This window comes from Lutra lutra, chromosome 2 (assembly GCF_902655055.1).
Source record: "Lutra lutra chromosome 2, mLutLut1.2, whole genome shotgun sequence".
Classification (NCBI taxonomy): Eukaryota; Metazoa; Chordata; class Mammalia; order Carnivora; family Mustelidae; genus Lutra; species Lutra lutra.
The window spans coordinates 71,187,740-71,200,374 of record NC_062279.1 but is presented as its reverse complement, the minus strand read 5'-3'; positions in this window follow the sequence as shown (position 1 = coordinate 71,200,374).

Genomic DNA, 12,635 nt, shown 5'->3' with positions numbered 1-12,635 from the left:
TATTCAGGGATGGAGGGAATATGTATGGAAATGGATTTTGAAGTTATTAAAGTCTCTTGAAGAATCAAATAAAAAGCTGAAGAGTAGAATTTATTGACACGAGAAAAGAGAAGGATGACCTACCAAGAAACTTAACCAAGTGGTCTCCCCATTTAATCATACCTATTTTCCCAACTGAGTATCTTTACTGAGAGAGATGATTATAGTCTCTGGCACTTGCATGGTGCTATTACACTCATAAATGCATTTGTTTTCAATCTCTATCAATAAAGAAGATCAAAAGCAGATCACATTTTCCTAAGAATACCATTTTGTCTCAGATTTCTGTTAAATTTCCTGCCATCTATCATAATATAGTCTGTACTCTAATCAACATGACATTCCAAAGATTATCACACTGATTTTCTATACTGTTAAGATGCCAGTCTTTAGGCTCAATTTCCTGCCACTGCCCTCATATATAACTATTTGTGCTCCAGCCACCTCTTCTTTCTTCTGTATCTAAAACTGAATTATAGTTATATATATATAAATTATTTTATCTATAAATTATATATAAAATATATATATTATTTATACTTTTATTTATATATAAATTATTTTATCGGTGCTCCAATCCACTCCCATTCTCTCCTGGACCCTCTAAATGTTACTTCCCTTTAGCCCATTTTCTCCTCCCTCATCTCTCTCTCCTGGCTTTTCTCCTTCAGTGTATAAACATAGCCATGTCTTTTGTATCCTAAAATAATCATACTGCTATCTCTGTTATACTCTTCATTCAATTTCAGGTCTTTTTTTAAAACTTTCTTCTAACTATTTTGATCCATTATCACATTCCTCAAAATATCTAAACAACTCTTCCTTTTTCTACACATAATCATGCATCATCAAACTTCCAAGAAGAGTATTCTTAAATCTTTATGATTCATCACCTATCACTACTATCATCAGCAAAATACAATAACTACATAGTTATAATTGTATATTAATTTGATTTCAGTTCCATTTATTTAAAATGGGAGTAAAGGGGCACCTGGGTGGCTTAGTCGGTTAAGTGTCTGCCTTTGGCCGGGGTCGTGATCCTGGGGTTCTAAAGGATTGAGCTCTGCATCAACCTCCCTGCTCAGCAGGGAGCCGTTTCTCCCTCTGCTTGCCACTCCCCCACTTGTACTCTCTCTCTGACAAATAATTAAATAAAATCTTCGAAAAAAATAAAATAAGGGTGCCTGGGTGGCTCAGGGAGTTAAACCTCTGCCTTCGGCTCAGGTCATAATCCCAGGGTCCGGGGATCGAGTCCCACATCAGGCTCTCTGCTTGGCAGGGAGCCTGCTTCCCCCCCTCTCTCTGCCTGCCTCTCTGCCTACTTGTGATCTCTCTCTGTCAAATGAATAAATAAAATCTTTTTTTTTTTAACATGTAGGCAGAGAGGCAGGCAGAGAGAGAGAGGAGGAAGCAGGCTCCCCACCAAGGAAGAACCGGATGCGGGGCTCGATCCCAAGACCCCGGGACCATGACCCCAGCCAAAGGCAGAGGCGTTAACCCACTAAGCCACCCAGGTGCCAAAATAAATAAAATATTTTAAAAAATGAAATAAAATATGAGTAAAAAAGTACTTCCTTTAAAAAGCATAAAAGTATAAAAAGAGAAATAGAAAATCTGAACAAATTATTAGTAGTGAAATTATATTCAGATTCAAAAAGTAAGTCTAGAAATAGAAGGACTCACAAGTGAATTTTAGTGAACATTTAAAGAAGAGTTAATACCTATTCTACTCAAACTATTTCAAAAAATAGAAGAGGAAGGAAACTTTCAAAATGCATTCTTTGAGGACAGCATTATCCTGATACCAAAACCAGACAAAGATACCACAAAAAAAAAGAAAATTATAGGCCAATATCACTGATAAACATAGATGCAAAAATCCTCAAAAAAAATTAGAAAACTGCATTCAACAATACACTAGGAGAAGAATTCATTATAATTAACTGGAACTTATACCTAGGAGGCAAGGGTGGTTCAATATTCACAAATCAATCAGGGTGATATAACACATCAATAAAACAAAGAATAAAAATCACATGGTAATCTTAATAGGTGAAAGAAAAGCATTTGAGAAAGTGCAACATCCATTCATGATAAATAGCCTCAACCAAGTAGGTTTAGAGAGAACAAACCTCAACATAATAAAGGCCATATATGAAAAACCTACAGCTAACATCATCCTTAATAGGGAAAACCTGAGAACTTTTCCTCTAGATAAGGAACAAGACAAGGATGTCCACCATCACCACATTTATTCAACATAGTAGTGGAAGTCCTAGTCACAGGAACCAGACAAGAAAAAGAAACATGAGGCATTCATATTGGGAAAGAAGAAGTTAAACGGTCACTATTTGCAGATGAAATGATACTGTACATAGAAACCTAAAGGCTACATCAAAAAACTAGAAGCAACAAATCAGTGAAGTTGCAAAATATAAAATGAATACCTGGAAATCAGTAGTGTTTTTATACACTAATAATGAAATAGTAGCAAGAGAAATTGAGAAAATAACTCCACTTACAATTATACCAAAAAGAATATAATACCTAGGGATAAACTTAAACAAAGAGGTCAAAGATCTATACTCTGAAAACTGTAATAGACTGAGGAAGGAAATTGAGGGTGACACAAATCAATGGAAAGATTTTCCAACCTCATGGATTGGAAGAATTATTATTGTTAAAATGTCCATACTACCCAAAGCAATCCACAGATTTAATGCATTCCCTATCAAAATACTAATAACATTTTCCACAGAACTATAATAAATAATACTAAAATGTGTATGGAATCACCAAACAAACAAACAAACAAAAAACCCCAAATAACCAAAAAAAAAAATCTTGAGACAGAAAAACAAAGCTGGAAATATCACAATTCCAGATTTAAGATTTACTACAAAGCTGTAGTAATCAAAACAGTAGGGTAGTAGCAAAAATAGACCAGAGATCAATAGAACAGAAAAGAAAGCCCACAAATAAACCCACACTTATATGGTCAATTAATCTATGACATAGCAGGCAGAAATATACAATGGGGTAAAGATAGTCTCAAAATGGTGTTGGAAAAACTGGACAGCTACGTGCAAAAAAATGAGACTGGACAACTTTCTTATATCATACACAAAAATAAATTCAAAATGGATTAAAGACCTAAATGTGAGACCTGAAACCACAAAAATTCTAGAAGGGAGCACAAGTTGTAATTTCTTTGGCATTGCTCTGTTGTAGCAACATTTTTCTAGGTATGTCTCCTAAGACAAGGGGGAAAAAAACCAAAATTTATTATTGGGACTATATCAAAATAAAAAACTTTTGCACATCAAAGGAAACCATTGGTATAACAAAAAGGCAACCTACTAAATGAGAGAAGATATTTTCAATTGATATCTCTAATAAGGGGTTAATATCCAAAATACATAAAGAATGTATACAAACCAATACAAAAAAAAAAAAAATAATCTGACTAAAATAGGCAGAGGACCTGAATAGACATTTTCCCGAAGAAGATATACAGATGGCCAACAGACACATGAAAAGACATTTGACATCATTAATCATCAAGGAAATGCAAATCACAACCACAACGACATACCACCTTATACCTGTCCAAATGGCTAAAATTTTAAAAAGTAAAAAGAAATAACAAGTGTTGGTGAGGACGTGAAGAAAAAGGAGCCCCTGTACACTATTGGTGGGAGTGTAAATTGGTACAGCCACTGTAGAGGTTCCTTAAAAATTTTAAAAATATATATATACCATATGATCCAATAATCCTACTGGTGGGTATTTACCCAAAGAATGCAAAAACACTAATTTCAAAAGGTATATACACCCCTGTGTTTATTGCAGCATTATTTATAGTAGCTAATAGAAGCAAACAAAGTATCCATCAATAGATTAGTGAATACGGAGGATAATATTCCATTATGTATTATATACATAATGGAATATTATTAACTATAAAAAGGATGAGGTTGTGCCATTTACAATAACACTGATGGACCTAGAGGGTATTTGCTAAGCAAAATAAGTCATACTGAACAAAAATACCATATTATTTTGCTCATATGTGGAATCTAAAAAAAACAAATGAATAAACATAAAGCAGAATGAGACTTATAAACTCAGAGAAGAAACTGATGGTTGCCAGAGGGAATGGGGGTGGAGGAATAACCAAAATGCATGAAGGGCAGTGGGAGATACAGGCTTCCAGTTATGGAATGAATAAATCATGGGAATAAAAGGCACACTGTAAGGAATATAGTCAATGACATCATAATAATGTTGTGTGGTGACAAATGGTACTTACGTTTGTGGTGAACATAGCATAATATATAAACTTGCCTAATAACTATGTGTACACCTGAAACTACTATAATAGTATGTGTCAACTATGCTTAAAAAAAAAGAAGAAAAGAAAATAAGTGTAAGTATAAAATGAAATGATGTAAAAATGTTGACCACTCTGCGGCACCTGCGTGACTCAGTAGGGTAAGTATCTGACCCTTGATTTTGGCTCGGGTCATGATCTCAGGGTCCTGGGACAGAGCCCCACCTCAGGCTCAACACTCAGGAGGGCATCTGCTTGAGGATTCTCTCTCTCTCTCTCTATGCCTTGGACCTCCCCCTGCTTGCACACTCTCTCTTCTCTCTAAAATAAATAAACATGTCTTAAAAAAATAAATGTTGACCACTCTGCCGCAAATTCTCACGTTTTCAACACTTCCTGGTTCTGGATTTTTTCAGCAAATAAAATTTCCCACAAATATAACTTAATTTTGATAAATATGTAACTAATTAATCCAGTCAATCATCTTTTCTGGGGAATTTACTATAGTATTAGACACTATTTTAGACAGTATCCCCAAGACAATTAGCCTCAAGAAGCACACAGGCTAGAGAAAGAGAGAGATAAGTTAGCAGGTTAAAGGTGATGTGCTGAAGGTGGTATTATAGTTAGTAAATAAATTCAGCAGGATAAAACACAAAGGAGTGCCTAGGAGAACTGAAAATGCTTCTCAAATGAGATAATATTTGAACTTGGTTTTGATGGATTATCAGGAGTTTGTCAGATAAAGAAAAGGTAAGAGCATTCTAGAAAAACAAAACAGCATGTTCAGTGGCCAACAGCAGGTCTGAGAAAGCAAAGTTCAAATGGATCTCTTCCACAAATTTGCTCAGAGTGTACCTCTTAAAGAAAGTATCTTCCTGGGGAGCATGGGTGGCTCAGTCAACTAGGCATCTGCCTTCCACTCAGGCCATGATCCCAGGGTCCTAGAACTGAGTCCTGTGTTGGGCTCCCTGCTCAGCTGGGAGTCTGCTTCTCTTTCTGCCTTTCCCCCTGCTTGTGCTCATGCTCTCTCTCTCTAATAAATAAGTAAAATCTTTTTTTTTTTTCTAAAAAGAGAGAATATTTTTCCTAGTCTACAGATAGAATATGTATAAATCTTATTTGATTAAGCCCACTGGTCAAATGTATCACAAAATAATTGGAATCATATCCAAGACAATCATGCTTGTCTTAATGATTGACACAATACCATTTTTCCACAAACATTTCCCCTGAAATACCCAACAAAGACCCAGAGAATTATCTAAATAGCAACCCTGGAAAGACACAATTTCATTGATGTCTCATTCTTTTTTTTTTCTTCAGTTCTAGTAGATTTTTGGTGGCATTTTGGGTCTTCTATATATATTATCATGTCATTCTTTGCTTTCTTTTGTAAAAATTATGTATTCTACCACATGTAATATAAAAATACATGGGTTTTTTTTAAATCCTATACATTCTTCTATAGCCTTCTGAATAATTCCATATTGTTGGAATTATTATCTCTAATTTTACAGATGAGTAATCAGAGGATCAGAGAGGGTTCAAAAAGTCATGTAGCTAATAGATTGAAAAATTTGAATTTATCTGATTCAAGTCCTCTGTCTTTTTCAGTAGACCAACAATACTATTGGGGTCATTAAAAAGCAAGTGGGTACTCCTGTGAGTGTCATAATTAAGTTTAGAAATAACCTTCGAGATAATAACTTTCCCTTTGATTTTCAGTTTTATTGAAATATTGCAGAAACTTAGCCTTAATAGTTCAGAAAAACTCAACTTAGTCGATTCATATATCACCTCCATCCTAAAGTAAAATGCAATTCCCAACCATTAAACTTACAGATATATTCAAGACTTAACTATGTTAATAGTATTTTAAAATCTAAGATTACAAACCACCATTTAAGGTAGATTTCTCACTTATTAGCACTACTGTTTCTCTACAATCCTGCTAAGTTCCTTACTTCCCAGCATTTGACTTAACAAAACAGAAATATTCACTTATATATATAAGTGTGTGTGTGTGTGTGTGTGTGTGTGTGTGTGTGGCTGTGGCTGTGCCCTTTGTATGCTTCTTTTATCAATTACATTAAGCCTAAAGCTTACTGTAAATTTTTATATCACATTCTTTTTAAATAATGGAGCTGGTACTGAGAAGTCTTATCATATTTAAAAAATATAAATTTAATATAAAAGGACCATTTTAACATTAATCTCAAATGGATCTTAGAGTTAAATTTTTTTCACTTGTATGTCTTCTTTGGAGAAATGTCTGCAAATGGCTAACAGACACATGAAAAAATGTTCATCATCATTAGCCATCAGGGAAATTCCAGTCAAAGCCACATTGAGATACTACCTTACACCAGTTAGAATGACCAAAATTAACAAGACAAGAAACAACAAGTGTTGGAGAGGATGTGGAGAAAGGGGAACCCTCTTACACTGTTGGTGGAATGCAAGTTGGTGCAGCCACTTTGGAAAACAGTATGGAGATTTCTCAAAAAATTAAAAACAGCTACCCTGTGATCCTGCAATTGCACTACTGGGTATTTACCCCAAAGGTACAGATGGAGTGAAAAGAAGGGCCATCTGTACCCCAATGTTCATAGCAGAAATGGCCACAATTGCCAAACTGTGGAAAGAGCCAAGATGGACGAATGGATAGAGAAGATGTGGTCCATATATATAATGGAGTATTATGCCTCCATCAGAAAGGATGAATACCCAACTATTGTATCAACACAGACAGGACTGGAGATGATGCTGAGTGAAATAAGTCAAGCAGAGAAAGTTAATTATCATATGGTTTCACTTACCTGGGGAACATAAGGGATGACATGGAGGACATTAGGAGAAGGAAAGTAAAAGTGAATTGGGGAAAATCAGAGGGGGAGATGAACCATGAGAGACTGTGGACTTGGAGAAACAAACTGAGGGTTTTAGAAGTGGGGGAATGGGTAAGGCTGGTGGTGGGTATTAAGGAGGGCACATATTGTATGGAGCACTGGGTGTGATGCATAAACAATGAATCTTGGAACACTGAAAAAATAAAATTAAATTAAAAAAATAAGATATTTATTTTCAAATCAGATATTTTGTCTTGGGACACAAACCACCACCACTATTCTGTCCTCTGTAGAACATTCAAGTTTAACTCAACTCTTTGTAGTCAGTTTTTTTTTTCTTAAACGGTCCCTACACATATCCACTCTTTTTTTTTTTCCTCACCACTTCATCTATACACAAGGCATCAAACCCTCTTCTACCTGTGGTCTGTAATTTCCTTCTTACGGACCAACCACCAGCAGCAGGCACAAGATGGTAGAGTGAGTTCCCAAGCGTTTCATGAGAAGACCTAGAAAGGAAGACAGAGCTACCGTACTCCTCCAACTGCATCAATGGCAGCACCTTCAGCACCATCTAAGTCCCCCAGCATTCAGTTTCACTTCTTTCAGATGTTGAGAAAAGAGGAAAGCACAATAGCTTATTACAGATTCTCAGTGTTATATTCCACTTCTTCAGGCCACATCCTCTAGGAAAATATATATAGAGAACACTAAAGGCAAAGGTTGAAAGTGTACACATACCTGCCTCACTTCCTCACTGCCCTGGCATAGCCCCAGCTACCAACTATTCCAAGAAATAAGCTCAACTCACACTTACAACCTCCTTCTTCTCTTATTTGCTTCTTTAATTCTACAGAATTCAAAGCAATGAGAAAGGAAGTCATGGGATAATTAACTGGGGTCTTGAGAGTCACTAAAAATTTTTATCACCTCAAAAGCCAGAACCAAGGGGGGAGGAGGCAAGATGGTGGAGAAGTAGCATGCTGAAACTACTTCAGGTAGCGGGAGATCAGCTAGATAGCTTATCTAAAGATTGCAAACACCTACAAATCCAATGGGAGATTGAAAAGAAGAACAGCAATTCTAGAAACAGAAAATCAACCACTTTCTGAAAGGTAGGATTGGCAGAGCAGTGAATCCAAAGCGACGGGAAGATAGACCACGGGGGGAAGGGGCCGGCTCCCGGCAAGCAGCGGAGCAACGGAGCACAAAATCAGGACTTTTAAAAGTCTGTTCCGCTGAGGGACATCGCTCCAGAGGCTTAACCAGGGTGAAGCCCACACGGGGTCAGCGTGGCCTCAGGTCCCGCAGGGTCACAGAAGGATCAGGGGTGTCTGAGTGTCGCAGAGGTTACAGGTATTAGAATGGGGAAGCCGGCTACAGAGACAGAGCCGAGGAGTGAGCTCTAAGTTCGGGGTTACCTTGAACCGGTCGCAGGCTCAGTCAGCTCGGAACGCGGCCGGAGGCAGGGTGACGGGAGTAATTGGGTGATGTTTTCTGAGGGCGCACTGAGGAGTGGGGCCCTGGGCTCTCGGCTCCTCTGGGCCGGAGACCGGGAGGCCGCCATCTTCATTCCCGCCCTCCAGAACTCTACGGAAAGCGCTCAGGGAACAAGAGCTCCCGAAAGCAAACCCGATCAGATTACTCAGACCGGCCCAGGTAAGGGCGGTGCAACTCCACCTGGGGCAAAGACACTTGAGAATCACTACAACAGGCCCCTCCCCCAGAAGATCAACAAGAAACCCAGCCAGGACCAAGTTTACCTACCAAGGAGTGCAGTTTCAATACTAAGGAGAGCAGTGGAATTCCAGAGAAGGAGAAAGCACAGCACGGAACTCATGGCTTTCTCCCCATGATTCTTTAGACTTGCAGATAATTTAATTTTTTTTTCTTTTTCAATTTTTTTTCTTCTGCTAAACTTTTTTAACTTTTACCCTTTTCTTTTTTAACGTTTTTTAACTAGTTTATCTAATATATATATTTTTTTTTCCTTTTTATATTTTTCTTCATTGGTTTTCTTTTTTTAATTGTCTTTCTCTTTTTTTTTTCTTTCTGAACCTCTTTTTAATCCCATTTTTCCCCCCTCACGATTTGGGATCTCTTCTGATTTGGCTAAAGCATATTTTCCTGGGGTTGTTGCCACACTTTTAGTATTTTACTTGCTCCTTCATATACACTTATCTGGACAAAATGACAAGGCGGAAAAATTCACCACAAAAAAAAAGAACAAGAGGCAGTACCAAAGGCTAGGGACCTAATCAATACAGACATTGGTAATATGTCAGATCTAGAGTTCAGAATGACGATTCTCAAGGTTCTAGCCGGGCTCGAAAAAGGCATGGAAGATATTAGAGAAACCCTCTCGGGAGCTATAAAAGCCCATTCTGGAGACATAAAAGAACTAAAAATCTAACCAAGTTGAAATAAAAAAAGCTATTAATGAGGTGCAATCAAAAATGGAGGCTCTCACTGCTAGGATAAATGAGGCAGAAGAAAGAATTAGTGATATAGAAGACCAAATGACAGAGAATAAAGAAGCTGAACAAAAGAGGGGCAAACAGCTACTGGACCACGAGGGGAGAATTCGAGAGATAAGTGACACCATAAGACGAAACAACATTAGAATAATTGGGATCCCAGAAGAAGAAGAAACAGAGAGGGGAGCAGAAGGTATATTGGAGAGAATTATTGGAGAGAATTTCCCCAATATGGCAAAGGGAATCAAACGCATCAAAATCCAGGAGGTTCAGAGAACCCCCCTCAAAATCAATAAGAATAGGTCCACACCCCGTGACCTAAGAGTAAAATTTACAAGTCTTAATGACAAAGAGAAGATCCTGAAAGCAGCCCAGGAAAAGAAGTCTGTAACGTAAAATGGTAAAAATGTTAGGTTGGCAGCAGACTTATCCACAGAGACCTGGCAGGCCAGAAAGAGCTGGCATGATATATTCAGAGTACTAATCGAGAAAAGCATGCAGCCAAGAATACTATATCCAGCTAGGCTATCATTGAAAATAGAAGGAGAGATTAAAAGCTTCCAGGACAAACAAAAACTGAAAGAATTTGCAAATACCAAACCAGCTCTACAGGAAATATTGAAAGGGGTCCTCTAAGCAAAGAGAGACCCTAAAAGTAGTAGATCAGAAAGAAACAGAGACAATATACAATAACAGTCACCTTACAGGCAATACAATGGCACTAAATTCATATCTCTCAATACTTACCCTGAATGTTAATGGGCTAATGCCCCAATCAAAAGACACAGGGTATCAGAATGGATAAAAAAACAAAACCCATCTATATGTTGCCTACAAGAAACTCAGCTTAAACCCGAAGACACCTCCAGATTTAAAGTGAGGGGGTGGAAAAGAATTTACCATGCTAATGGACATCAGAAGAAAGCAGGAGTGGCAATCCTTATATCAGATCAATTAGATTTTAAGCCAAAGACTATAATAAGAGATGAGGAAGGACACTATATCATACTCAAAGGAACTGTCCAACTAGAAGATCTAGCAATTTTAAATATCTATGCCCCTAACGTGGGAGCAGCCAACTATATAAACCAATTAATAACAAAATCAAAGAAACATATCGACAATAATACAATAATAGTAGGGGACTTTAACACTCCCCTCACTGAAATGGACAGATCATCCAAGCAAAAGATCAACAAGGAAATCAAGGCCTTAAATGACACATTGGACCAGATGGACATCACAGATATATTCAGAACATTTCATCCCAAAGCAACAGAATACACATTCTTCTCTAGTGCACATGGAACATTCTCCAGAATAGATCACATCCTCGGTCCCAAATCAGGTCTCAACTGTTATCAAAAGATTGGAATCATTCCCTGCATATTTTCAGGCCACAATGCTCTGAAGCTAGAACGCAATCACAAGAGGAAATTTGGAAAGAACCCAAATACATGGAGACTAAACAGCATCCTTCTAAAGAATGAATGGGTCAACCAGGAAATTAAAGAAGAATTGAAAAAATTCATGGAAACAAATGATAATGAAAACACAACGGTTCAAAATCTGTGGGACACAACAAAGGCAGTCCTGAGAGGAAAATATATAGCGGTACAAGCCTTTCTCAAGAAACAAGAAAGGTCTCAGGTACACAACCTAACCCTACACCTAAAGGAGCTGGAGAAAGAACAAGAAAGAAACCCTAAACCCAGCAGGAAAAGAGAAATCATAAAGATCAGAGTAGAAATCAATGAAATAGACACCAAAAAAACAATAGAACAAATCAACAAAACTAGGAGCTGGTTCTTTGAAAGAATTAATAAGATCGATAAACCCCTGGCCAGACTTATCAAAAAGAAAAGAGAAAGGACCCAAATAAATAAAATCATGAATGAAAGAGGAGAGATCACAACGAACACCAAAGAAATACAGACAATTATAAGAACATACTATGAGGAACTCTACACCAACAAATTTGACTATCTGGAAGAAATGGATGCATTCCTAGAGACATATAAACTACCACAACTGAACCAGGAAGAAATAGAAAGCCTCAACAGACCCATAAGCAGTAAGGAGATTGAAACAGTCATCAAAAATCTCCAAACAAACAAAAGCCCAGGGCCAGATGGCTTCCCGGGGGAATTCTACCAAACATTTAAAGAAGAACTAATTCCTATTCTCCTGAAACTGTTCCGAAAAATAGAAATGGAAGGAAAACTTCCAAACTCATTTTATGAGGCCAGCATCACCTTGATCCCAAAACCAGACAAGGATCCCATCAAAAAAGAGAACTACAGACCAATATCCTTGATGAACACAGATGCAAAAATTCTCACCAAAATACTAGCCAATAGGATTCAACAGTACATTAAAAGGATTATTCACCACGACCAAGTGGGATTTATTGCAGGGCTGCAAGATTGGTTCAACATCCGCAAATCAATGTGATACAACACATTAATAAAAGAACGAACAAGAACCATATGATACTCTCCATAGATGCTGAAAAAGCATTTGACAAAGTACAGCATCCCTTCCTGATCAAAACTCTTCAAAGTGTAGGGATAGACGGCACATACCTCAATATTATCAAAGCCATCTATGAAAAACCCACCGCAAATATCATTCTCAATGGAGAAAAACTGAAAGCTTTTCCGCGAAGGTGAGGAACATGGCAGGGATGTCCGTTATCACCACTGCTATTCAACATAGTACTAGAAGTCCTAGCCTCAGCAATCAGACAACAAAAGGAAATTAAAGGCATCCAAATCGGCAAAGAAGAAGTCAAACTATCACTCTTCGCAGATGATATGATATATATGTGGAAAACCCAAAAGACTCCACTCCAAAACTGCTAGAACTTGTACAGGAATTCAGTAAAGTGTCAGGATATAAAATCAATGCACAGAAATCAGTTGCATTTCT